General features: G+C 39.8%; 2 long non-coding RNA genes across 2 annotated transcripts in view; one reads left to right on the top strand and one right to left on the bottom strand.

The window, feature by feature from the left end:
• Nucleotides 1-11,274: 11,274 nt before the first annotated feature.
• On the bottom strand, nucleotides 11,275-24,932 carry LOC130142872 (uncharacterized). Its single transcript, XR_008819558.1, has 3 exons — nucleotides 24,798-24,932; nucleotides 23,657-23,799; nucleotides 11,275-11,495 (listed from the first exon to the last, which is right to left on the bottom strand). It is a non-coding gene; the product is annotated as an uncharacterized LOC130142872 (long non-coding RNA).
• LOC130142861 (uncharacterized) overlaps nucleotides 22,628-26,769 on the top strand; it is a 28,384-nt gene continuing 24,242 nt past the window's right edge. The window contains exon 1 of the long non-coding RNA XR_008819556.1: nucleotides 22,628-23,308. This is a non-coding gene — a long non-coding RNA (uncharacterized LOC130142861). The remainder of the gene's footprint in view (nucleotides 23,309-26,769) is intronic.

The following is a 26,769-nucleotide window of genomic DNA, read 5'->3' as shown; positions in this document are numbered from 1 at the left end:
AGCCGTGTGCAAGTTGCAGAGCAGAGAATCCAACCCACTGCGTCACTAACGAAACCCTGGGGCTTTGCACCTCCATATATTTCTGTTTCTCAACAGCCAGTGAAGAGGAAAAGTAAGGGAAATCTCACAGAATGAATGCCATAAGGAATTGTTTCTCATCTGCTCATATTTACACAAAAATAAATATAGGGAATTATGCCTTTAAAAGTTCAAGCCTTTGAATGGAGATTTGTGCTTAGCAGGCATAAGTCAAGAAGTCACTTGCAACAGAACTGGGTTTGTTTTTTATCATCACTCGCAATATCCTGAATCTCTGCTAGCTATTGCAAACAGTTTGGTGAGCAAGCAGATGAGATGTCAGAGGACGAAGTATCACTCTCTAAGGGGAAAGTCTTGGACATCGTTAAGATAAAGGCAAGACGTAGTATAGAAAAGTGTGATTTAGGCAGTGAATTGATTTTTTTACATATAACATTTCTCCAAAAGCAAGAAACAAACCCTAGAAAATATTTTTTTTTACAACTGATGCTAGAAGAAACCAAACATTTTTCATCTCCTTATTGTACTAAATGATAATTTGTGGTTTCTGAACACTGGAAGTAAAGCCAGAGAACTTCATAGTTTCTGGAGAACATTTCTGATAAACTTTTAATTGAAGTAATGATCTTGGCTGAAATCATCCACTGTTCTCTGTTTTATTCTTTTTGTTCAAGTGTATTAATTTCTAAGGAAAACTGGCAGCCATCAGTTCTCCGTATTCAAAAGACTGAATTTTTGAAGGTGTTGAAGCTTCGAAGGTACAGAACTAGCGGCTTGTCAGGAGTCTGAAAAATTATGCTTTGTTTCTTGAGTCATCTGTAAAGGCACTAAGTTCTCCCAACAAACATGTATTTGTAAAGAGTTGAGAATGAAAGGTATTTTATTGAATACAGAGAGTATTCTTCACTCTCCAAATCGCTCGCTTACTCATTCTTACCCTTCACTCCTTTTCTTCATCATATTTCTAGCATCAGTGTTATGATTCCTTGAGGGGTGGAGTCTCCGACTTTGTTTCAGGAAAGACCATGGTACAGTTGAGCTTATGAGAGAATTGTTCATGCCCTTGACGTGAAGCTGTATCGTGCTTCTAGAAAACTGTCAGCTGTTTATGTTAACAGAAAACTGTTCATTTATCAAAGCTTTCCATTCCCTTCCCTAAAAATCTGCGCCGGGTTACATCCAGTCTGTTACTCCACCAACAGCAGAGCAGGCACAGGGGAGGGAAGAGCTTTCCTGTCTTTCTAGTCCTGGCCATGGTTAATGCACAATGGTACTAATTCTTTCTCTGGGATTGCTTTAGTGACTGTGACAATACAAATGTGACACTTCTTCATATATATGAAGATAGAGAAAGAGCAATTGTGACACAGACCTTTGGAGATGAGTATATGCTGCTCTCTGCAGCTCTCTGTTAGCGCTGGAAAAGTGCGTGTCTGTGCTCTAGCACACATTTGCGCGGGGAGTTAACCGGGCAGAACCCCCCGGACTTTTGTGTGGGTGAAAACATTGCTGCCTGTGATCTAGCATTAACACAGACAACACCAATAAATTGCAGTACTTACTGGGATGTTTCCCTGTCCTATTAAAAAAGCAAATTGTATAAAGTAGTACTTCTCTCCACTGCCACCTAGTGAAGTTATTAGACTGTATAAAGGCTTTGACGCTCTCAGTTGAGCATTATAATAGCTAACTATACCTTAGCAGCACGCGGGACTTTGGGCAGAAAACAGAGTTCAAATGCAGAATAGCTAATATTCATCCTTAGCGGTAATAGCAAATAGTACAAAATAAACGAGGTATAATAAATTTAATTATAGAATTCTAACAATGATTACAATGATGGAGATACTCACAGGGGTTTACATGTTATCAGAAGAGCAGAAGTGACTGGCAGCACCTAGACTCAAACCACAAAGTTTTAAATAAAGCAAAGACCGCATCTCTGCAGGCTGTTAGAATGGTTTAAATTCAGGCCTTTTTTTCCCAGAAAGTACACAGGTTTCCTAGGGATCAAACCAATACAAGTAAACAATAAAAATGTAACTTTTGTGGTAAACTTATGGCTTCTGTTTTGTGAACCATCCTAAAAGACTTTAAGCTGTAGTTGAAGCTATTGTCTGCTTTTACTGAATGCTTCCAGAACCTTACAGGAAGTTTATTCTCATGTAGCATATGCCTTCACTAAGGTCTGAAAGGCACCTCAGAGGTCATTTGGGCATTGTCCTACCCCAAATCAAGCTCATAATCAAGAAACTATTACACCTTCCTAATTTTCATATATTTTTCAGTGTTGGCATGCAGCCTCTCAGTTTTCTCTAGCTTGAGCAGCTGTAGTTCACTCCATCCTTTCAAATACATCTCTGATCATTCCTGTTCTGCCTCTTTGTGTCTCATTTATTGGTCTACGTCTTCTCCTTCAGGTCCCTATTTTCAAGTCCACAGAGCAAAGCTCGCCAAAAATCCTCACTGAAGTTCTTTGGCCTAGAACTTGAATGATGCTTTTTAAAGAAAAGCTTTTGAGCTTCTCAATAATTCCCATGTTGTGTTGGGCAAAACACACCGTGGGTGTGCTCTGATGGTTTTACTGCTCCCACTGCCAGGATAGGCACCTAACTGGGTTATGCTGTGAGCACACTACACCTCTCCGTTACTGTTCAGCTCAATGAGATTGAATTTGTTTAAAGATCCTTGACTATTTTTGTAACATACAAGTAAGTCAACCCATCTTTTCCTGATAGTGGAAATAGCTAAAATAGGACATACAGCTCTAAAATCATTACTCTCTTTGTGCATCATTTAGTAAGCAAAATCTCTCTCTTAATGCTCTTGTGAAAGTTGTTTTAAAATCAGACGCTGTTCCTAACACCAGAGACTGAAATAAATTTAAGTTGAAAAAAGACATAATATTAACATGATTTAAAGAAGGAAAAATCAAGACAAGTGAAAATTGGAACCCTTTGGTGGCTGATATGGAATCTGTATTCCGATTGCCATAGCTGAACAGTATCTGCACATGAATTAACTTACCGTCTTTCCATTCAGTTCTACAGGCACAATGGAAAAGCATTAATTCTTACAAGCCTGATCTGTGCACTTCTCTCTGTAGCTTTGGTAGCAGCATGGCGGTTTGTTCATCTGTTTTTCAGTTTTGTTTTGCCAGCCTTATTTTCCTCAAAATCTACTAGGCAACATTTATTGGCAAACTTTGTGTGTATCCTTCAGCCCTAAGAGATTAAATATTATCTTAAAGTAGGAATGAAAGATTACTTTATGTTTTAACTTGGGCTTAACTGCTGAAGTCTGTGCTTCCAGGCAGAAACTGTACATGTACAGAGTTGCTGTATTTTCTAAAGTTGTGGAAAGGAAGTGAAGCAAACTGGTCATCTGGCAAATAAAAGAAAAGTGAAGGGTGGAATAAGTTTCTGGATATTACTTATTTTGGAGGAAACTTGTTTTGAAGCCTTCCATTGAATTGTGTCATAAAGTGTAAATTGTAGAACAAGATTTCTTAACTTTGTTTGCTAAAATGTTTGGTAAATGTGTAAGACTTTGAAAAATCTGATGCTTGTAGTTCTGAATGAGCTTGCTATACTCAGTAATTGCAGCCATATTTAAAGAAAAGAAAAATCCTTTCTTTTGTTTACTGAGGAAAGGCTAAATAGGATTGAGTTGTAGCCACTACCCCCTGAGCCAAGCTAATTGACTAAGGGAGGAATTGGTTTACCTGTCTCTTGAGACAATGAATGACTGTCTTCTAAACAATCTTAAATCATGCAGTCTGCCCAGGCATATTTACAGTATGCCAGGGCAGCCAGACAATGACCATGTTGCTAATTATAAGCAAGCAGACAGTTTGGTTTGTTGGCAACTTCAGTACTGATCTTTTGCTGAATAACATTGAATTTCCAGCCAAATTGCATTTAAGCTTCTTTGTTCAAGGAGTTCCCTTCCTGAGTTAGAAGCAATGACATTTGAACGCTGAATTGCATATTGCTGTAATACTTAGGCTTTATTTTTATTGGAAAAATACAGTTCTGAGTAGAAAACTTCAACTACTGCATTCTTTCCTTACAGTTTCATCCAAAGTGTTGCAAGTGAATGGCATATAGAGAACCCACAACGTGGTTCCTAAGCAGTCCTATTATCAATGAACAGCTAAGAAAGTACATTATGTACTTAAAGATATCAAACACATCGGGAGGAAGAAAAAAATTTAATTACTACAGTATTGCATGGTTCACATTGTATTCCTAACCAGAATTTTAATTCCTTGTTTCTGAAGTTGCTAAATAAGGTTTCAGTATTAAAAAGTTCTCTTGTGCTCTTTCCATGATCGTTCATGTTTGACCCTGTGTACTCCAAGCTCTTTTTTCTCTTATTTCCCCCCAAAACATCAGAGCTGCTGGACATTCCTCCAGCTGATGAAGCAATCTAAATCACCTTTATGTCTCAGGCTAAAAAGCAGCATGGCAGATTAAATGGCATGCCCCCCTTTGAAAAGTAACAAGAAAGGAAAATGCCATGAGGGCAAAGCCACTTATTCTTCACTTGGAGTAAGCGGCTTGATGGATAGGTAGCTACAGAAGAAGGATGTATATGGGGCATTTTATTGAGACACAGGAAAGGTCAAGATTGATGACATGCCCTAGTTTTGTATAGTGCTGCTTCGACACGTACTATTAAGTCCCGACTGAAGAACAAAGGTAGAATACTGTAGGATGTGCTGAATATGGCTTTGTACTGACTCCTAATGCTGTCTTCTTTTCATTGCTTTATTGTTTTTAAGTCCATACTGTAAAAATGTTCTGTTGAAAAGATGAATCAAGATGATCAGGTATATGAATATTCAGCTGTGCAGAACTACTGGATTTTATAAAGCAATACTACAGTTTTGGTAGTAAGTTGAATATTGTTCTATTTCCACGAGAAAAAAAGTAATTAAAAATGGGACATCAAGAATAATCTTTAAATAGTTTCCCAGTGAAAAATACATGGATTTTACTTCTAGCTCCCAGTAACATATAGTAGCTGCAGAAATGGCTTGTTTTCAGTCAAACTTTTCTAATCATGTATCAGAAGAGTTGTTTGTTGTTTTTCCTTAGAAGTCATCCTGGCCATTACATCCTCTCTTCTTGCTTACCGGTAGAGTAGTAATTGTGTTCTATCTTGTATGTAGGGTCTCCATTACATGTAAAAATGGAGGCATATTAAAAAATCATAGGGAGAAGAAAGAAGGATGTAAGTTACAAACTCTGAAGGTGATCCTGTCACATAAGAGAACTGTGTCAGACCCAAGATCCACCTCGCCCAAAACCCTGTATCCTAAAATGGCCGAGGGAATATTTAGGCAAAGTGTAAATATACACAAGCAGATAGTGGTATTTCCCCTGAATACTTTCCTGGCATCCTGTGGCTGCATGGCTTACGATCTTCCTGACCCAGTGGCGGTGCAGGCTTGATCCAACTCTTGATAGATTTTTCTTCCATGAATTTTACCACTCCCTCTCTGAATCCAAGGAAACTTTAGGCATTCTGGTTCTGACTCTGCAACACCCTCTGTACACCTGATTTCAGTGGATTACAATCTGGGGCAGTTTTGGGGGTCCGGACCCTACTGAAGTTGAGTGACTTCCCCTGGCCAGGACTCCATGCTTGCTTCCACGCCTACAGGCTGTCAGGGAGCCCGGGTCTTCTGACGGAATGGCGTAAAGGTAAAGACTTCTAGAGAAAGTTATTTGCAGTCTACCTGTCTTAGACTCTCCTGGTGGACTTGAAAGTAACGTCATAATGATACTTCATATTTGTAGAGAAAAGCGCAACTTGACAGCAATATATTATTGTGCAAATTTATTTACAGTTTGCATTTTCTTTCCATTTACTGAAAGAGTAAGATGGTTAAGTAAAAATTTTTAAAAAAACAAATGAGTGTTTTTTCCAGGAAGAAGGCAGAGAGATAGTGCTAATAAGGGCAGATTCCTTTGATGTCAGGTCTCACGCTGCATAAACTTCGTGGACCCATCATTAGTTCTTGTCAACTCTTAGGGTCTTTTGGCTTGGGGCCAAACAATTGATATAGTAGAGAGCTTCCAGCTAAAATAACAGCCTCTGCATCTTTATCTTCCCATCCATCAGGTTGTTGTTGGAAGATAGGGCTAATTTGTCACTCTACTCACTTGGAAAAGTTTGATGAATGGCTTAATTAGACTTTTTTTTTTTTAAGAAATCATATTTCTTGAGAACTAGAGGTTGGGAAAACAATGGGTAAGGATTGAATTAGAAAAGGCAAATATTTTTTCTTCAGCAAAGATCAGAGGAAACACAACCATTAAGCAAGCACGAGGAGAAGTGGAAAGACTACAGTTGAGCAAGCATGAGAAGTGGAAAGACTACAGTTGAGCAAGCATGAGAAGTGGAAAGACTACAGTTGGCTGGAAGGCGTTTCAAGGAAAAAGACTGTGGGCAAAACCTGTATCTCTACAGAAACATCAACCCGCAGAGTGTGCCATTTTAAATATGCTGCCCCCCTCCCCCCAAATTACAGCGCACTTAAGCCTTTGCATTTGACCTTTAAAATAGATAATAAGGCACCATTTTAGCTAAAAGAACATCTAAATATATTATTAACTGCCTCTGTTTAATGCTTTTGAAATCTTCCGGCATGTCATCTATGCTGAAGGGAACTGTGCTTTTTGGGAGGCTCCTGAGGTCAGTGTCTATGCCAGTCCAAGCAAGCACTTTACTTCCAATCTCGTTCTTCAGATTTGGGAGAAAAGGGGGCTGGTCCAAGGCCATGTGCAATTCTTCTCTTGTTGGGTCAAGGACTGAGCAAGTCCAGATCACACTTTTCTCGTTCTTGCTCAGAACGTGTGAAAGGTAAAAGGGTATTTGTTATTTTCTCCTTTTTGTGAGGTCATTTCATGGCTTATGAATCAACCTGTGTGGATTAAAATCGGTGGGTTTGATGCTTTTCAAACTTTCAGCCAGAAAAAGGGAAAGAGAAGCCAAGTGAAGTTCTTTTCTCAACTGTTCTGTCAACCAGGTTTTGGATAATTATCCCTCTGCTTTGCATGCATGATTATGACATGTATACATATGTATTCACACATGTGGATGTGTCTGTGACAGCTGGCAAATCTTAGCAAGTTAGATATGTCTGGACTTGTACTTCTAATCATCTCTTTATGTAACTGTTCCGGTTGGGTCACTGAGGAAATAACATCTCTCCTTTCTCTAGTCTGACATAAATTAACAAGACAACAGACAAACCACATCCTCCTTTTTTTGATAAACTGTCCAGAAATCAGATGCAATTCAGAAATAATTTTAAAACCTCTAGGCAGAAACTTATTTTAGTAAGGAAAAGACAATTATTTTTCAATTAAAAAGATTTAGAATCCCTTTCTCTGTAGTACGCTAATCTGAAATGACACTGAGGGGTAATGGGCCTGGTATTAGTGCTTCCCCAATGAAATGTCTTATCTTTTGCGCTAAATTAACCGTGTCTTTCTCACACATCCTAAAGCTGTCAGTTTGGGCATTCTGTGTTAGGAAACTTCTTCTAATTTAAAGTTTCTGAGGAGAAAGGCAAAACAAATGTGTTTAAACAATAATGACCTCTTACACCCCAGTCTCCACAACCCTTTCTGAAGTGGACAGCCATTATTAACATTAAATTCTTAACACTCCTGGAAAGGTTAAGGGGACGGGCTGTGGGAGTAGCCTCTGTGTGGGTCAAATCCTGGAGGTGTTACATGCGAAAAGGCACAGCAGCAAATGCCAAGATGAAGTGATGATGAAGCAGGGTAACATAGAGGTTTGTGTAAGGGCACCATTAAATGGAGTTTTGCTGGCTAGCCTCCAGGCAAGCAGTATGGTTACAACCAGAAATGACTGTGGGTTACTGATCTGTCCTGTCTCCTTGGTGGCCTCTCTGAGACTCAATAATCACAATGCAAATGCTACATTGGAAGCTTTCTCCATCTCTGTAAGCCAAGGTCACCAAAATGGGACCTTGGTGACCCAGTGCCAGCACACTCCTGTTATGACTTGCAAGGTGGCATGGTGCGGCTCCGGTGCTCATTGCCATGGCAGGAGCATGAGCTCTTGAAATGTGGGTGCAGACACCTCGCAACCACCTGACATGGAGTTTGGTACCTTCCCCACGCCAGTTTGCAATCTATGAGCCGCGTCATAAGTCATCAGAAGCCCTGCCTTGGGCTATGCTTGCTTGCTCTTCAGTGCTGCTTTCACCTGGGACCGTGGCAGGAGGGCCACACTGACCTCCACCTCAGATTATGTTGTTTGCAGAGCCAGTTTTGCAGAAAATTCCTCATGCTATTCTGCGTCACCCTGCTGTTGACATCAGTTGCAAAGTGTCCTGTATTAGTGTTTGTAGCCAAGAGCATTAAGTTGGGACTTGTTGCAACTATGGGGCATGTTTAGTATAGCAGGGGAAAATGATGTAAAAACGCATCTCATGACGATTTGATATTCCTGGTTAATAGTTTCTTTCTTTGTGCAGTCTTTCTACTGTCTTCTGTTAGAAAATCAAGACAGGTACCCTGCAAACATTTTCCACCCCAAAGAGCAATTCGACACACCCTCACTCACATGAACAGTGTAATGGTCATTGCTGGACGAGCTGTTATGGGTAAGGTTATTCATGCACAGGTTTACAGGATCTGGTCCCAAGATAGTAACTGCCCACATCACTAGTGAACTGAAGATAAATTATGCTTGCAGCTTTAGATCTTCGCTAGGAAATCTGATTTATCTAATAGCAGGATCTAAACGTTTAACAAAGTGGTTAGACATTGGGACATGAAGAGTGCCTTTACAGGATTATTTTTGCATGGAAGGGAAAAGAAATCAAGCATTTTCTACTGTATCAAGAAATGTTTTGAACACAAGGGACGAAAAGGAATACATTGATTCCTGTGTCATTGATCTGCTGTTTTAAAGTAAGTGAATATATGCAGTATGTTTTGACTATATTTTAAAAATCAGAACTGTCAGAAATAAAACTCTCTAAGTCTAGAGTAATTCTTTTTGATTTAGAGCCAGTTGTGGATACTAGTATTTTAAATTAATTCAGTATGTTTTGAATTTCTCTGCCACTTAGTTTACTTGGAAACTAAAACCATTTGTAACGAAACAGCTAGACTGGTTTTAAGTCAAGCCAGTGCATAAAAGCATGTAAAACTAATGGTGCACTACAGGCCGTTAAAAACAAAACTTCTGGACTATATAAATGACAATTATTTCAATTTACATGCATTAGAAACCAAACCTAAAACTCTGTAAGTACTTTGAAAAGAAAAAGTATTTTTCACACTTCCACCTTACAATTTGCTATTAAAAAAATTCATTCAATTTTAAGGAAACTCAAGGGTCAGAGGATGAGATTCTACAGGTATAGAGCATCCAGGAGAACTGGCAAGAGTAACTTGGAGCTAACTGGAAGTTTTGCAGCCAAGTCTTTGTAAATCCAGACATAGCTACTGTTTTTAGCCTGCCTTAATTTGTTACGACAGGGCACAGAAGCAAGGAAATTAGTGGTGTAGGGAGAAGAGCAGAGCTAATGGAAGCCTTGATCGTGAAGTGGACACATAGACTGATAATTTCCAGTATGACCATGACACCAAACCTTCATATGGTCAGTGATCTTGCAAGGTGTTGGTTCTTTTAATGATTAGATGGTTTTCAAGCGTTTAGGGAGATGATCTTGGTTTCTTCAAGTTGTTAGGTGTAATTTTGTTGGGGTTTTTTTACCAGTGGTTTACTACATCTAGAATAGGCTCAGATATTTTTTTCAGCTATATTGTTTACAGGTATGTTTAATACCGTTTGCAAAATTATTGTAAATCTGCCATGAGTTTGCTTGTTTATATTTACAGTCATATAGAACGATAGAGTGGTTTGGGTTGGAAAGGACCTTAAAGATCACCTAGTTCCAGCCCCCCTGCCATGGGCAGGGGCACCTTCCGCTAGACCAGGCTGCTCAGAGCCCCCTTGAGCACTGCCAGAGATAGGCATCCGCAGCTGCTCTGGGCAACCTGTGCCAGTGCCTGACCACCCTCATGGTAAAGAATTTCTTCCTTATAGCTAATCTAAATCTCCCCTCTCCTGGTTTAAAAACCTTCCCCCTTGTCCTATCACTACAGGCCCTACTAAAAAGCCTGTCCCCATCTTTCTTACAAGCGCCCTTTAGGTACTGGAAGGCCCTATAAGGTCTCCCTGGAGCCTTCTCTTCTCCAGGCTGAGAAACCCAAACTCTCTCAGCCTGTCTTCCACAGAGAGGTGCTCCAGCCCTCTGGTCATCTTTATAGAACTTTAGAGGAACCTGTTACATGTGAGTAAAGTTGAATAGCTCGTAACTTGTTAAAATTACTTTATAGAAGCCATATCTAGCAGTCTTAAGACATGAAATGAAGTGTACTTTTATTAGTTCACCTTACAATAAAGATGTAGGGAGTTTTATTCAAACCAAATTCTTAACTGTTTTATTTAGAGCCCATGCTGAAATCCATACTCTTAAACTTTTCATAAAATGCTTGGAAAAGACTTTTCAGTGAGGGTTTTCAAAAGGATGCCTTTGTTTTTTATCCAGTTGGGAAGTTTGGACTGAACAGAGGACAAACAGAAGCAAAGGGCCAGATTTATTGAAGCATAAAAACCTGCATAAATGGATCCCAGGTGGAGTTCAGTCATGAGTAAAGACTTCAGGATTTGCTCATGGTGATGACCTGCAGATGGCTTAGCCATAGACCAAGGTCACTTCTGGAAAGAGCGGGTGGAATCTACCACAGTAATGATCCTTTCCCTGAAATGGAGAGTTGCCAACCTTCCACCCTCTCATGGCACAATAATCTTTGAATAGCAATTTTAGTTATGGGGTGCTCCAGCATTAATATTTGTCAGATAAATGGGAATTTTGTTTATGTAAATATGTATTATTAATGGTTTGATCATTTGGGTGATAGGTATTTTCAGAGGGGAGAAAAATCACACAATTGGGAAAGCGCTTCATTGTCTCTCTAATGTTTGACAGTTAACAGATCTTGTAGTTCTCTGGTCTGGTTTACCAACTGAGATAATCTCTGCCTGACGTTTTTAGTCCATTACATATTATTCTGAATTAAATTTACTACATTTCCTTTTCAATACAGATTCAAATTGCTCCTGGACTCGCTAAGAAGGTAAGAGGGAAACACAGTGATGACTGGATATAAAGCCAAGAGCAGGGACATAAAGCAGAGGATACGTATGTACGCAAAATGGTTTATATATGTTTGCTTTGATCTTTAAATGTAAACCTAATGCTTATCACAAGTTAACAATTGCTTACCAGAACCAGATTTGCCTTTCAGTGTAGCATCAAACTTGAGATAATGATAGCAGCATGAAAAATAGCTTCTAAGTTGTTAATGCTTTGGACTCTTCTGGCTTTCCTTTGCCTGTAGAACCAGAAATGAACACATTATCCTTTCAGATTGCTTTGATAAATCTCATTCCCTTTAGGATTAAACATTCCTGCATTTTTATGCCTCTCTGAGTTCTTTCAAACAAACATAAATTAATTCTTTAGCTTAACATTTATACTCATAAGACGAATTGCCCTGGCTTCTAGCATTACTCTAGTCATGTTCATTAGTGCAAAGTGACCATGTTACTCTTCTGATGTCTAACGTAACTGCTTTGTGCGCTTAAGAGAGGTATGGAGATGGTGTGTGACACTGAGCAGTGGGAAACAGGACTCAGTTTGGTTCTGCAGTGTCCTACAGGAGCAAGTTGAATGATTAGATGTCAAACATCAATTTTAGATGCAAATCCAGGACACTTCAGTGCTTTCTGTGAGTGCAAACGCAAGCTTAGCTGCTCGATACTAGCTACTCTGTGATTTAACGTTATCTCCACTGAAACCAGGCTAAGCTGCACACACATAGAGACAAGAGGTCATGCCTCATAAATACCCATACACAAATATTTGTAAAATCGTTACTGGCACAACATGACTCAGGTCTCTTGAAATAATTGAGCCACCTGATTTATACCACTAATTGTCATTTGCTGTTCTGTTAACTGCTGGAAGCTGACCCTGTGTGCAAGAACGTGATATAGAAAACAGAAATTTTGGGGTTTTTCTACAGGAAAGGTACCCCACTGAAAATAATATCAAACTTCAAACACTACAAATCTCTGTCAGAGTGCTTCAGTTCCACACAGCCAAGTGTTTGTTAGTTTTATGGACATGCTGGGATACCACTTGACTTTGCTGGCGTGCGTGTTCATTTATATTCACATGGGCAGTGCTGATCTGGTTAGAAATAATAGCATCTTCTGCTGGTCATCCACACGCTGCGAATGGCCGCTACCATCCCAGCATGTGGTGGGAATCCTTTGGTCTAACTGGTTCTCACTTGCAACCTCTGGGCAGGGCCTCCAGAGGCAGAGAAGCATACAGTGAGGAGCCAAGATGGACAATGTCTGCTGCCCACCCTGGCATCACTCTGTAGGGCAGCTTCTGGCCAGGGTGCTTGCGGGGAGCTGGGTTGTGCAGGCTGTCTTTGGAGGGGACCTGGAACAGCTGAGCCTTCCCTGCAGGTCTTCATTGCACACTAATGAAGCCTCTAGAGAGCTGATCCAAGCAGACAACGGGCAGCTGGTGAATTTGGCATGGGAGAAGGTGGTTTTACAGGGCAACGTGGACACAGATGATCAGGTTTTGAATGGCTCCCCAGTGGTGACCTCCGTTTCTAGCTCCTTGAAAGGATATCTTAACCAGAAACAATTCTTCTGGTTGTCTGGCCCTCAGTCTTGGCAAAACAATTTTCTAAAATGGCTGAGGTAAAAAAAAAAAAAAGGAATATTGTGAACAGCTTAGGTTTTATGAGAGTTTGCTGCAAGATGGCTTATCTGAAGCCATTCTCCATTTTTCCTGTTAGCGTTCATAAGACCCTACTGTATCAAACCTGTATATTTATACAGGGAACACCCCAACAAACAGTTCATGTACAGTATTCAGTATTCGTATAGTAGCTTAGGGGAGGTAAGTAGCTGAAGGTGATATAGACTTGACAGAAGGTGAATTCTTGTCCCAGCAAATCTTTGTAAAGGAATCAGTGCTCAGGAAGAAGGAAGGAATGATCCATCCCAGCTCAGACAGAGCCTGAAGCACGTATATATTAGTTTAATAATTAATCTTTTCATGTTTGATCTTGAATTAGATGTTCTGGTGAGGAAGCGGTACTTGAATGAGTGAGATGGCACACCTGATAATACAAAGAAAAATTATCAAGTGAACAAGAACACAGTTTTTGCTTTGGATTATGACTATTTTAGAATTCCTGGAACTTTTAAAAGGCTGTCTGCTTTTTCCCTCGTGTGTGATATGTCATATGAACAGACTGAATTCTCTGGTTCAGGAACAAGGCTTTATATATGATATGGTACAGTTCTGAAGTACTGAGGTGCAAAACCAGTCAACGGTGAGCTACATCTAATTTGTCTTTTACTTTGCATTTGACCTGATGTTTGGGTGCTAAACAGTCATCCTGTAATTGAACTTACAAAATTGCACTCTCGTTTCCTTTAGTGACAAGAGAAACTGCTAAAGGAAGTCTCTGCCGTACTCAGTTTAATTTAGATGAACATCCAAATGCACAGATGTTTGTTCAAATCCCCTCTAGAACAGGAAGTGGGACTCTTCCAGTCACACTGCTGTGATATTTCCAGTACTCTGGACAGGGCAGGATCTGTGCAAAAACGCTCTCCTGTGCACTAACGTATTGCTACACAGCTGGTATTAACACAGCTCCAGTAAGGAGTGAAAAAAAAGGGGGGAAATAATCTAAAGTAGCCTGCAAAATTTATTTTTTTTGAAGTGGCCAGATTTTGTGATTAAATTGTAAAGTTTACATTATCTGCTATTCTATTCAAACTGATATATGCATTTCTAACTCACGTGTTTTATTTCTGCACATTGTTCACCTAGTTAAATCTGGAAGCAGATAAAAGTAATTCCAAATTAAATTACACAGAGGTGACCCATAATGTTAAACCTGAGTTCTTTCATATACTGGCTTCCTATTAGATTTCATGCAGTAAGATTAGAATTTGCCAGTGCCATTATGTTTATACTTAAGAGTTATTCCTTGCCATTGATGCATTTTTACTAGTTATAAATTCAATCATATTCCTATTACATCTGTTATCAATGAAATGCGTTATATATTAAAATTGACCTCCTAAACCTCTCCAGGTAAAAGCCAAGCAAACAAAACAAACTAATATCAAGTAAATGTGATTTCAATAGCAGCAGTTTTATGGCAATTTAATTCTGTTGATTTCAGAGTTATACCTTCAGTATCATTGTTCTTCAAAAAGAAAAAAAAAAAAGGAGGAGAAGAAAAAGAAGCTATAAGGAATTGTTACCATTGCAATGAAGAAATGGTCTACTGCTAGAAAACCTCTCTTTCTCACTAACAATTCAGGCAGCTCTAAAACACGAAGAACTCAGAAAATGTTGAACCACTCACTGTCAGTACTCTGGGAGTTTCTGTACATAAGCAAAGGATTTCTGCCATTCTTCCCAAATAGTTATATTCACTTCTAGTGTGTCTGTTATCCTTATTTTTTTAATGATATTTGCACAACCCTCTTGATTTTTTTTTCAAGATTATAAAACAGGTAACATTCAAAATTCACTTTGCATTGTGCGTACAAACTGCAGAGAAGGCACTGTGGTTGTAAACTAGAGGCATTTAATCTAATAACTAGTCTAATATTTATCTTAGAGGACAGATTAAACAAAATACTAACCAAGTTTTAAAAGTTCAACAAAACCAAAACTTGCAGTTAAGACAAACAAGCTGTGAAAGCTCTGTATCTTGAAATGGTTTAAATGTCCTTTAAGAAACTTTGGCCCAGTGCCAACATACATCCACCCCCATATTATAACTGTATTTTGGAAAAAAAATAATCACCATTTGGGAGCTATATTTCCTCAGGTAACATTGGTTAAGGCACATAAAATTCCTCCTGTTTAAGCCAATGTAAGCTTGTGAAATCTGTACACTTCTATGAAGCATTTATAAAGATGTGATGGTGTTGGACTCTGCCTGCAAAGGCCTTTCTGTGGTGAATGCCAGGAGAAGTACCATGTACAGGACATATTTTTAATATTGACGAAAATGGAAAAAACAAGCTCAGCCAAACTTGTGCTCCAGGCTTGGACTGTGAACACTGACAAACTCTCTGTTACACCCAGCTGCAGAGGATGGGGAATTCAAGAAGTGCACAGTCTGTCAATGCCTCCTGTGTGCGTCTTACTGCCCTCGTATCTGAATGTCCCACAGTCATCTTCCTAACTCTTCTGTGTGCTAAGAAGTGATAAAATATCAGTTTAATGGAGAAACTGAGTGTCAAATATACCAACGCTTGCCTCCTTGGAGGTGGAGGCAGCACCACCAAGGAGTGAGTGATTCCACCCACAGCCCAGATTTCTCTTTTTTTTTTTTCCCCCGCTCTCTCCCCACTGAAAGTAGAGGGAGATGGGATGGCAGGTTAAACCAGCCGCCTCTCTTTTATATGGGTAAATGAGGAGAAATGTATCTACCTTAACTGACTTCTCCAGCAATGCACATAAGTTAGCTGGGCCAGTGACTAACCAATCCATCTGCTCGTGTCCTAATTACAGATGTTATAACGGAGGGTTTATTTTGGTGTATAAGTATGGAAGAAAAAGCCAAAGAAAATTAAGTTCAGTTGACCCAAACAAGAAGGTATTTGTGTTTGGCTGGGTGGGTTTTTCTAACCTGTTAAAAAAAATCAGCGTGTTCTGATTGTCCTGGAATATTATTCTCAACCAAAGTCTGTTTTGAAAATTGTAAGTTGTTTAGCTCTTTCTATCTTCTAATTGTTTAATTTAGTTCAGTTCCAGCTTGCAAATAGTTTCCCCTCTAGAGTTGCTTTTTTTATGAATTATAGAAGGAAAAAGAAATCCCTCAGCCCTGAATTTAAACACACTCCCTCGGTACTGCTTCTCTTGTGCAAGAGAAGTAATGAATACTTATATGATCTCGACTGTAGAACTAGCAATTTCTCACACTGAAAAAGTGCCTTGAGAAAACAATAGGATAGGCTGGCACATGTACCATAACATATCAAATTAATATAGCCAGGGTAAATACCTAAAAATGCCACTATGTATTAAACTAATGTATCGGCAGTGAATGACTGCAATTCCCACCTCCTTGAATTTCAGGAAAGAACTTCCATTTTCCTGAAAGGCCTCTCTTTTAGTACGGGGGCAACTGAGATTGATAAATAAGCAAGCAAAGCCACAAGTTAAATGGTGCCAGGCTCGTCTGAATCTACTGTATGTGATCCTGACAGCCTCAAACAGCCAGCAGGCAATTACTGTTCACAACAGCAAGGCATCTCCAGGGTGCTAGGTCTGCTGTGATCATTTATCAGCTCGATGCTGAAAAATTCATCGCTGTAACTGAAATTCATATTTTGTTCTGCTTCCCTGAAATGCAAGGTCAGCCCTTAATGGGGATAGTGGCACCCCTCCCCACCAGAACTTTACAAATCTTGCTAAAATCTTTGCCCTTTTGTCGTAATAATAACATGCACTGAGCACACAATATGAGGGAAGTTACTGCTGTCATACAACAAAGTTAATAAAAAGCTCATACAAAATTCTTATGGCATGTAATAAGTTTGTGTTCATACAAATACATATGTGTTTGTTGTTGTTCTTTACAATTGCTGAAACATGTAGTTTGGTCACACGCACAGACTGCTCACGTGCTGGTGCAGCAGATCTCCTCAGGCATTTGCTGCTGATCCCCAACAGCATGGCTGTGGGGGAGTGGCAAGGTGGGCTGTGCATGAACAGGGGTGTGCTGGATAAAGTAGTAAGGTCTGTTACGAGGAAATGACCATTTTCACTAACCACAACTGAGTACTTTGACCTTGTTAATATTATCTCGATGAATACGCAGCTCCTGTTTTGTACAACCTTGTGCTCTTGAACCCAGTTGTATTACGTACATGCATACATAGGTAACTGCTACAAGATTTTATGTTGACATTCCAAGTTTTACAGCTGTACAGGACAAAAAACTCGTCTGCATATTGCAAAGACAACATGGAGTTTGTTTGAGGATGCTGTGTTCAATACAAAATGGAGAGGTTTTATAATTAAGACAAAATTAATTCTTAACTATCTTTTTCACAGAATGAACTTTCCTCTTACTGCTGAAATTATAGCTGGGCTGCCAGGCACACCACCACCGAGGAACAGAAATTCAGAAATTCCTTAGGTCTCTGCTGGTGCTTCATTTATATCTGGCCTAACAGACAGAATGTAGTCTGGCCTGCAAAGTTATCATTATAATGTCAATATAAATATAATTACATTTTCTCTAGCAATGGAATTAGTGCCACTAGGAAACAAAATCATTTTAGGTTTCTCCTGCTGTGTTCGTATGAGCTTGGGGTCTAACTTGCAACCAGGGAAATTTGGCCTTTGCACTCAAATAATGTAATGCTATGCTTTCCATTTCAAGATGAAATTACTACTAGTGGGATTTATGCCATCGGAAAAGAATTTTTGTTGCTAAATCTTTTGGTTGTTCAGGCTGCTTTGTCTCACCACATAGTTATTTACATGACTTCACATACATAGATACACAGCTAGGGATATATGTGTGCATGTGTGTGTGTTGGTTTGGGGGGTCTTTTTAGAGCAGTTAGTGCAAAAGACGTTATGATGATGTGAAGCGTTATGATGAGTGTAATTATCATGGAAAAGATGGTGAGTCTCCTGGTACCTGTTCCCTGTATCCTTAGGCAGACTTGTTTTCTAAGATTCTGGAGGTGGATGAGGGCTGTCAACTGACAGCTCGCCAGTTTTCACCTGCTCTGACGTGACTTTTTAGTCCACTCCAAACACAAACTGCTGTGTCTCTACTGGGAGCACTCAGTAGTAAGCCCTGGGTTGCTGCTCCTTACGTCTCCTTACCAGGGACCCAGATGGGGTGTGCTAAACATTTCCTGGCAGGCCATGTACCCGTTTTGACTGGTGAAAGCAAGGACTGGGGATAGGAAAGGGGAAGGGCTTGGTTAACTGTAGACTTCTCTGGTTTAGAGTACAAGTCAATAAGGTAATAAACGAAACGCTGCAGATTCCTGGAGGATTTCTTGTGCATCAGGAGATTCGCTTTTCCCTTAGTATCCCAGAAGGCATGGCGTTAGCTTAGAGTGATGGTGAAGAGCTAATTCTCCCTATTTACATTTGTACCTCCTGTGCCAGTATTGCAGTGGACGAAACTGTTTTCAAGAATGTTCTCAAATGAGATAAAAGCAGCAAACTGAAGCCAATTTCTCTTACGCATCGCCATAAGCCTCTTTCAAAAAAGTCTGAAATTATACTACATGATAAGTATTTTAGCTGCTGCTTTAGCATTGTCCAATTGCAGTGATTTAGAGCGTAGCCTTGCCTGCAGCAAGGAGTAATTTGTGCTCAGTCTTGCCTGGCCAGCTGGATTCTTAGTGCAAATCAAGCCTCCTGTACTGCTCTTGCTCAGTGATAAGAGTACAAATAGGGTGAGGGTGCATTGGCATTCTAGTTCAGCTCAGAAGTGCACTTCTGAAGCAAATCTGATTTCTCCCACTTATCGTGCTTTTTCTTGCACTACAGGTCAGAGCTTACAAATTGGACTTTTGGGTGAAACCACCATCAGAAGGGTACTCCAGTATGACAGTTCCTGTGCTCTAACCAGTCTGCACATGGGACCAGACTGAAAAACCCAACCACGCATGCAGTGTGGATGTGAGGTCCTCATTACCAACTGTAGTTCTGCTCCCATTCAGCTGTTTATCTTTCTCATGTAGCTACAGCCATCTGATACCCAGGATCCATCAGCAGGTAAAGAAATTATTATTGCATTACAGACTTGTTTTTTCTACTAGATTTGTTTTAAATAAGTGCTGGGAACCCTAAAATAATATAATGCTCACCCCACAGGAATTTAAACTCATGAGCTTAAATCAAAACGCTAGCACACTTGTTTTGGGTTTGTTCTTTTTTCTTCCTCAGCTAAAGAAGCAACTCTGCTTTTGAGACTCTCTGCTAGCATACGCACACTAAAAAAATAATTATCTCTTTTCCGCTATGACTTACATGGCAAATATGCGTATTTACTCCTAGGTAGAATGAATCTTGGCTTTAATTACTTTTATACTAATTACATGCTTTTAATCTATGGTTTGATGATTTATTAGTTACAGCTGCAGTGAGCAAAATACACATAGGCTAGGGGAAACACAGCCCTTTGTAGATGACCGCTGTAGGTCCTTTTTAAATCCTATCAAGCCTTATGAGCTAAAGGCCTAAGCAGTTTACAGGCTTTGAACCAATGAGCACATTTCAGTCATCAAGGACATCATTGCCATCTTCCTATTAGGTACACAGCAGTCCTATTGTTACTTTAAAAAAAAAAAAAAAAAGCCTGAGTGTAAAGCTGAAAAAACCTGCTACAGAAAACTTTGACATACTTTCAGACAGGATTTTGTTCAAACATTCTGTATCGGGGTTTAATTTTCCTCTTGTTTTTCCGTCATTGCTACGAAATTGCAAGTGGGTCAGATTCTTAAAGTCAGGATAGGATAAAGTAATTCACAGACTTTCTGGGTATCTGGATTTAAAGTTTTAGTTGGGCCGCTTTCTAGTACGTAAAAATCGTACACTTGTATCGTTCTTCCCTTCTGAACATCTGAGAATGACAGCATTAAAGAATTAGTCACCAGAGCATTATATTATCCACTTCCAACTGATGGGGTACAAAGAGGCTTGATGACTTCTTCAATACACTGTGGTAAAGCTGGGAAAGGAACCCAGATGTCCTGGTTCCTCATCCTGTCCCTGAACCACAAACCACACGTCCTTGCCTTATTAGCGACAATCACAGCACATGAAAACAGACTATTTATATCTAAATATTTCATCTGTTCTCACTCATTATTCCCTAACTCACCAATGTAATTATGTTGGCAAGGCGACAAGTATCTTTTTCCCAGTAAGCACAAACAGATTGTTAGATTTTCTGCTGAGGTACAAGCTGCAGAAGAAGAGCTCCCAAATAACTAAGATCAAAAGGACTGTTTTCATTGAAACATCCTTGGTAATGCAGCAGTGGGACAGAAGATTTCTTAACATCTTCCTCAGTTGACTCTGACAGCTCTATTAAAAGCACTGATCAAGAAAGGTTAACATTGTAAAGAATATCGACCCAGAATGAGTTAAGCCAAAGAGAAAAAAACCCACAAAACAAAACACCCCACAATAAAAAGGGGCTTCGGAAAGTTCTGTTTTTTCAATCAGTTCAATTCCTGCTCAGTATTCCCTGAGACAGTGCAGGGGATGAGCCTATCCCTTCTGCGAATCCCTAGCGGGACGGCTCCAGTCCTGGAGCAAGTTCCCTGCTTGGAACCTTAAAGCACAGACAAGTATGAAAAACCCATTAGGAGGTGGCTGCAGGCACAGGGCTCAGGGGTTGCCAGAGGCTTTGGCCGGGTGTCGCAACTCAATTCCCAGTGCTTGCACACCACTGGGAGCACTATGACTGCACATCTGGAGCCAACTTGCCGTGGAGAGGCTCGCAAGCCTGCAAATGAGAGACAGGATCTCTACAAAGAGCAGGTCTAATGATAACAGGGTATTTAGCTGATAGCTGTAGCTGAGTTTATGCTTCATAAAGCAAACAGAGCATTGCTAGCCATTTGATATGCCAGATGTTTCTTTTATACAAACAAGGGAGAAAATGGAGGAGGCTATAAGAACAAAAACTGGTAGTGCTGGAAGGTGTTAAACTGGATCCATAATGAGAAGAACACATTGATTAAGGTGAGCTAGCAGATGTCAAGAAATGCAGTTCTACATGAGTACAAACCTAGTGAATTGTGTTTGTTGGGGAGGTTTGCTGAAGGGCTGTAGCCAGCAGTATTTCTTAGTCCTTTCCAAACACACTATTCATAATATTGTATAGAAGTTAATCAAGCAACATTTAACAGTCCTCAGAGTTTGCATAAAAAGCAACTTTGGATCAAAAGATTAGAAGGTCTGTGCAAAACACATCCAAGATTCATATTTTGTCAATACTGTTACAAATTGCCTAAGCGATTACATATTCTGTGATTAGCAAAAGCCATGCTTCTTCTGGTAAAATACTTCCTTCCATATATGGGGAATACCAATGCATCTTGGGCAAAACACAAAAGTAATCGAGAATTTTGCTACTGAAGTCCACGACACCACATTTCACTCCATATGAGGCAAGAACCTCTCAGGTCTTGGCATTGCTTGGGTTGTTGCCTCATCCCAGGACTGAAGTGGCAGCTACAATCTGTCTCCCAGATGCAGACATCTTAATGTTGTATTATATATATGCCATGTGCACATTCCTTTTTATTTTTCAGTGACATGCACAAGCATGGTTGTGTTTATTAGCATGTAGACAACACGTACCCTAGTCCTTCTCAATGGGATACTGGAGTTTATCACCATAAAACTTTAGGCTACTAATTCCAAGCAGACTCAGAGTGAAGGCTGAGAAAACATCATTGATTCACAAAGTTCAAGTCTCAAAAAAGCAATTAATAGTAACATTTTGGCTGCATTTTTTTGTCTGCTGACCATGTGCTCCCAAATGTAACCCTAAGAAATCTCCCCAGTAGTGGAACACAACCGGTTGTATTTGAGAACACTGGAAGGAGAAGGTGGCTAAAGAACACTATATTTTCATCTGTTACTAAGTCAGAAACAGTCCACTGTACATGTGCTCTTTTGATTTTTCTCTTCCAGTGTTTGGTGACTCGGTACAGTCCCAGTAGGATCCGGAAGCCCTCCGTTGTTTAACACCACAAGTGAAATGGGCACCATAACCTCTGCCTGGCCCTGGAGCTGCATAGGAATTATTTCCTGCTCTCTGCAAAGGAAGATGCCTTCAGATTTTGTTAAATGATAACAAATAACGAAAAGGCGGCCTCCCCTAATTCTAGCAATCCTATCCCTCCCACTGGGCTTTCCTAGAGGTGGCAGAGTTGAAACTCCCAGGTTTTATTTTCAGAACATGGTCTTTTCTCATTTTGGTATTTTAAAGTAAACAATTCTGGGTTCCCATGTATTATTCAAGTAGAGAGAAGTGGGTATCCAGTGCATACATAATCAAACATCCAGCCTGCACCAGACAACCTTCTCAAATCACTTCAGAAATTTCCCTGTTGCTGTTATCATTCTCCATTCACTTCCTCCAATTATTTAACACTTCAAACATTGTATCCCATGTTTACCCCACAGCTGTAGGGTGAAGCAAGCATGAGCTGTGTTCCTTCAGGCTCCCATGAACAGTGCTTGCCCACAGGAGGAGAGAGGTAGCTGCACAGATGTTGCTGGTATCACATTAATACAGAAATAACCTGCTGAAAATAAATTTGTTTTCAAACCTTTCAATGAGAAAATACCAGTTTCAGAGAGAGAAATTAATGATTTTTAACCTGCCTATCATGTTCTTTAATTGCTGGCATGTAAAATAGTTATTGGTGTTTCAAGCTGTAAGTAGTAATGTTGAGGATATTTTCGTTAGTGCCAAAACATTTACATGAAACTGCTATTCAGATCAAATTATCTCGAAACTGCAAAGCACGCATGGATTCCAAATTATTCAACTTGGAGAGATTGTTGCATATTGAAATTACACAGTAGAAATCGGCAAAACACCACCATTGCTTCAGAGTCACAGAAATGTCAAAAATAGCTCTTAAAAGAATGCTTCTCATTAAATGCAGTACTGTAACAGACACAGGATTTTGCTATATTTAAACTAGTATTTTGTTACCAGAAAAACAGAGCTTTTCACTCCTTCAGGCAGACTGGTTGGTTCTGATGATTGTTTCCACAACACTTTAAACATTAACAGGACTGCTCAGAGAGAACAGTGTCATGAAAGTGATGCATTGGGAAACTAAAGCACAAAAGGTGAAGGGCTGTGGCTATTTGGGGAAAGACAGACTGAAAGTATAAATTCAAAGAGCGCAGTAAACTGTCAGAGCTGGTAGGATCCTATTAACTACTGTCTTTTATTTCTTTGTATCTCACATTTATCTTCCAGCAACCCATCAGTTATGGAAAAGACGCAAAAATATCAGAAAGAGGACTGGGCAATACTGTGAATTTCAAGTCTTTGACGAACCATCTTTCAAGGTATTTTGATGTGTTTTCCTTTGCATAATGTTCTAAATAGTGTTATTGCTGGTTTTCAGTAAGTAAAACCTTTGTGTTGCAGTGAAAGAATTATATGGCTACATTACAGATGTCCCTGAGAGTACCGTGGTTCCCTAAAGGAACCATAAAGGTAATTTTCCAAGAAACACAGGAAGGCTGTCTAATTTGGCAACAGGGGTAAGGGGTCATTTCTCTTTGGCAGAGAGGGGATGGACAGATGAAAACACTATATACAGACAAAACTTGAACTGATAAAACCAGAAACTTCTAACTCTGCTGTCAGAAAAGAGTTGACAAAGAAGAGTGAGGGCTATAGAAAGAACTCACCTGTGAGGAATATTGAGTGTGGCATTTGTATGGGGTCCTTTGCCCCTTTGGTCACTGGTAATTGGAGATTAACATCTAAAATTTGCGTGCTTTTTCTATGCAAGTTTGTAGTTGATTTGGTCTCATTCCTTCAGTGAAATAACCTGAAAGGCAAGAAGAAAGCAATAGGGTAAGACAGGTTCCCCAGATGTCATGAGGAGTGCTCAGTGGACGTTTGTAGCAGGAAGTAACTGCCTGTGTGCTCTTTCAATACAGTATGTTTTATTGTGACATAAAATCATAGTGATTTTGGAATCAACTTGTTAAAAGGATATTCTGCATTGGTGACTGTCCTGTGTACGAGAAGAGTCATAGGTAAGGCATCCTGTCTAGAACAATCTGATATGCTTCTCTGGGAGAAGGAAGAGAAATTAAAGAAATAACCATATCGGGAGGAATGAAATACTAATGATCTGTTCAGAGGCTGTGCTTTTTCCACCTTTTCTTGTAATACGCAAGCAATGACAGCTATGTAAGTAGAATATGAAGAAGAACGTCCACACACAATGCACATGTTTCAAAACAACCTATGTGCTCTATCGTATTCAGATGAAGTTTTTTTTTCCTTAAAAGAACTAAGGATTAAGGTTTGCATGTCTGGGAGGAGAGAAAAAACACCTCCCCTTCAGTTTCACAAAATTAGACCAAATACTATGTTATTAGTGATTGAATTCTTCATCCAGACTTAGCAGACAGAAGCAATGAGCGATGCTACAAAACACACAGAACATAATGGCATTTTTTTTTTTAATTCAATACAAGTTTCTTCTAATAAAATCCTTCTGTGACACAAGTTGGACATAAATTCTTCCAAAGCCATGACTTTGATGAAAAATGAGCTAAAGCTGAAATAGCCCTTTAAAAACAGAGACTATCTTGTAACCTGCGATTTCCTTCATAACTTTAAAATTCAGTTCTTTCTGAACAAGTCTATTCCCTGAAGTGCCACCTTTTGGAAGAGTTCACAATCATCTTCTATGTTTTCCATGATACTTTTATTAACCGAAGAGATGTTATTCTCCTCAAACACCGGTACAAAACACATGCATGCAAAGCTAATGATCTGAGAATGCCTGAAATGGTGGTAAGAAGCATGTCACACCTCGCTACCTGAAGTACTTTTGACACGGTAGGGTTGGCAAGGCTCTTGATGTCACCCAGTGGAGAAGAGGTCCCAGGTTTCCCACATAATCTCCTTTCTTTAGTGGCTTCAAGGAGGATGACTTAGCTCTTTGTTCTCCACCTTAAAGAAAAAGAAATCTAAATTATGGCTGCGATTCACTGGGGCATTTCAACACCTAGTTTAAAGCATCGGATGAGCCCCAGTGAGTACAGGAAGCATGTGGGCAGTCTGAATGACACAGGCACATATGTAAATATTCTGCTGAATGGGGCTTCAAGTTGTATTTGGGAAAACATGCAGTCAGATATAAAAAAGAACACATTAATTCTGTTTCTTTCCATGTTTTTTCAACAGTTTTTAACAACATTTTTCCTAAAGTAGGGATGTGTAAAAAGCTGCACTATTGTAGATAATAATATATAAAATGTGGGAGATTAAAGATTTGGAAATTAACTTCTCAGGGGACCTTTTTCAGTCTAGACTCTATTGACATATCCTGCCAATTTGTTTGTCTGGTCTCCCTGTGAACATAACATTTGATACTGTAGGCAACGTAAAGATCTTTGATAAGCTTGCTACTTCCTGCAGCACTCTGTGTTCACAATGAACTTTTAAAATACAATTTAGAGCTTTCAGCTTTCCATTCACCAAGCATGGAGATTACCCAGTGAATTATTCAGCTTTCAGAGAAGGCCAAATGTGTTCCTTGTGCTTGCTGTTCTCTGGCAACACCAGGACGGAGCATCAGCTAATGAAAGCTCTGTAGAAACAAGGTGTTTAAATCCAGAGCAGACAGGCAGCATTTCCAAAGTCACAGGATGGACCCAACAACCCATGGCCCTGGCTACTGAATGGTGCTACAGCAAAAAGGGAAAAAACACGCTAGTATATTTGGAGATCACCTAAATGCACTGATACAGAAGCTCATCTTGAATCTGTGTTGGTGGATGTATCCATGGCACATGGCGTTATTGGAGAGGTCTTTGACACCTTTCAGCTGGAAGTGTGGAGCAAGGTTGTGCCTTCCCTGTGTGCTTGGTGGCCATTCCAAGACACACTTTTTCACAGTCCCTTCTACCCCCCGCTCCGCCCCTCCCTGAAACTCTTCTTTAAAAACTGTTATCTTTGCCAAAATGTGCAATTTTCACAAAAACATTACCCTTTCCATACTTTAAAATTCCCTTCAGTCCGACTCAACCTTTTTCCGTAAACCGTATTGGTAAAAATGTGATTTTTAAACATTGTGGGATGCTTCCTCAAAACCAGTGCGCTTAGAAGGTGAAGAGCAGTCCTGCAGCAGTTCTTAATGAGTTACCCTGCCTTCAGGGGAGGCTTGCTTTCAGCTTCCAAAAGTTAGTTTGCCAAGTCCTAAGTCTTTGAAGAGGCCATAGAACGATAAATATCTTGAGAATGTCCAATATCCTGAAATTCCTCACAGCAAGAATTTCCAGGATGTATACATAATGTAGTGCCATGTTCTCTGCGTCACCCCCATGCTGCATGTTTCCACCACGTGCCTTCCTGCTTTTCATGTTTCCACCACATGCCTTCCTGCTTTTCATGTTTCCACCATGTGCCTTCATGCTTTTCATGATTTCACCATGTGGCTTCATCCCACCGTAGACTGTTCTCAACTTTAAAATCTCCTCTTAAGGCATCTTTGAGTTGTTACTTCTGTGCTAACATCTCTCATAGTTTACCCTCTACATGGTGGACACATACTGCTGAACTGGTAGGATTTGACTGTAATCTTGCTCATTACCTCAGTCTCTGCCCTTGGGTAGCTATTTACACCAGTACCAACAAACTGGAGACTTCTGGATATGGACCGCTGAAGATAAAACTGAACAGAAGAAATAAAAGGCATTTCCACTAGAAAGATTCCAGAAACTAAGCTGATCTTCAGGGGGTGATGCTGACTCATTAATGGTATTTCTTGCAGTGCCTTTAT

This window comes from Falco biarmicus, chromosome 1, assembly GCF_023638135.1.
Source record: "Falco biarmicus isolate bFalBia1 chromosome 1, bFalBia1.pri, whole genome shotgun sequence".
In the NCBI taxonomy this organism is placed as follows: domain Eukaryota; kingdom Metazoa; phylum Chordata; class Aves; order Falconiformes; family Falconidae; genus Falco; species Falco biarmicus.
Note: the sequence above shows the minus strand (reverse complement) of the source record. Positions and strands in the feature narration are given on the sequence as shown.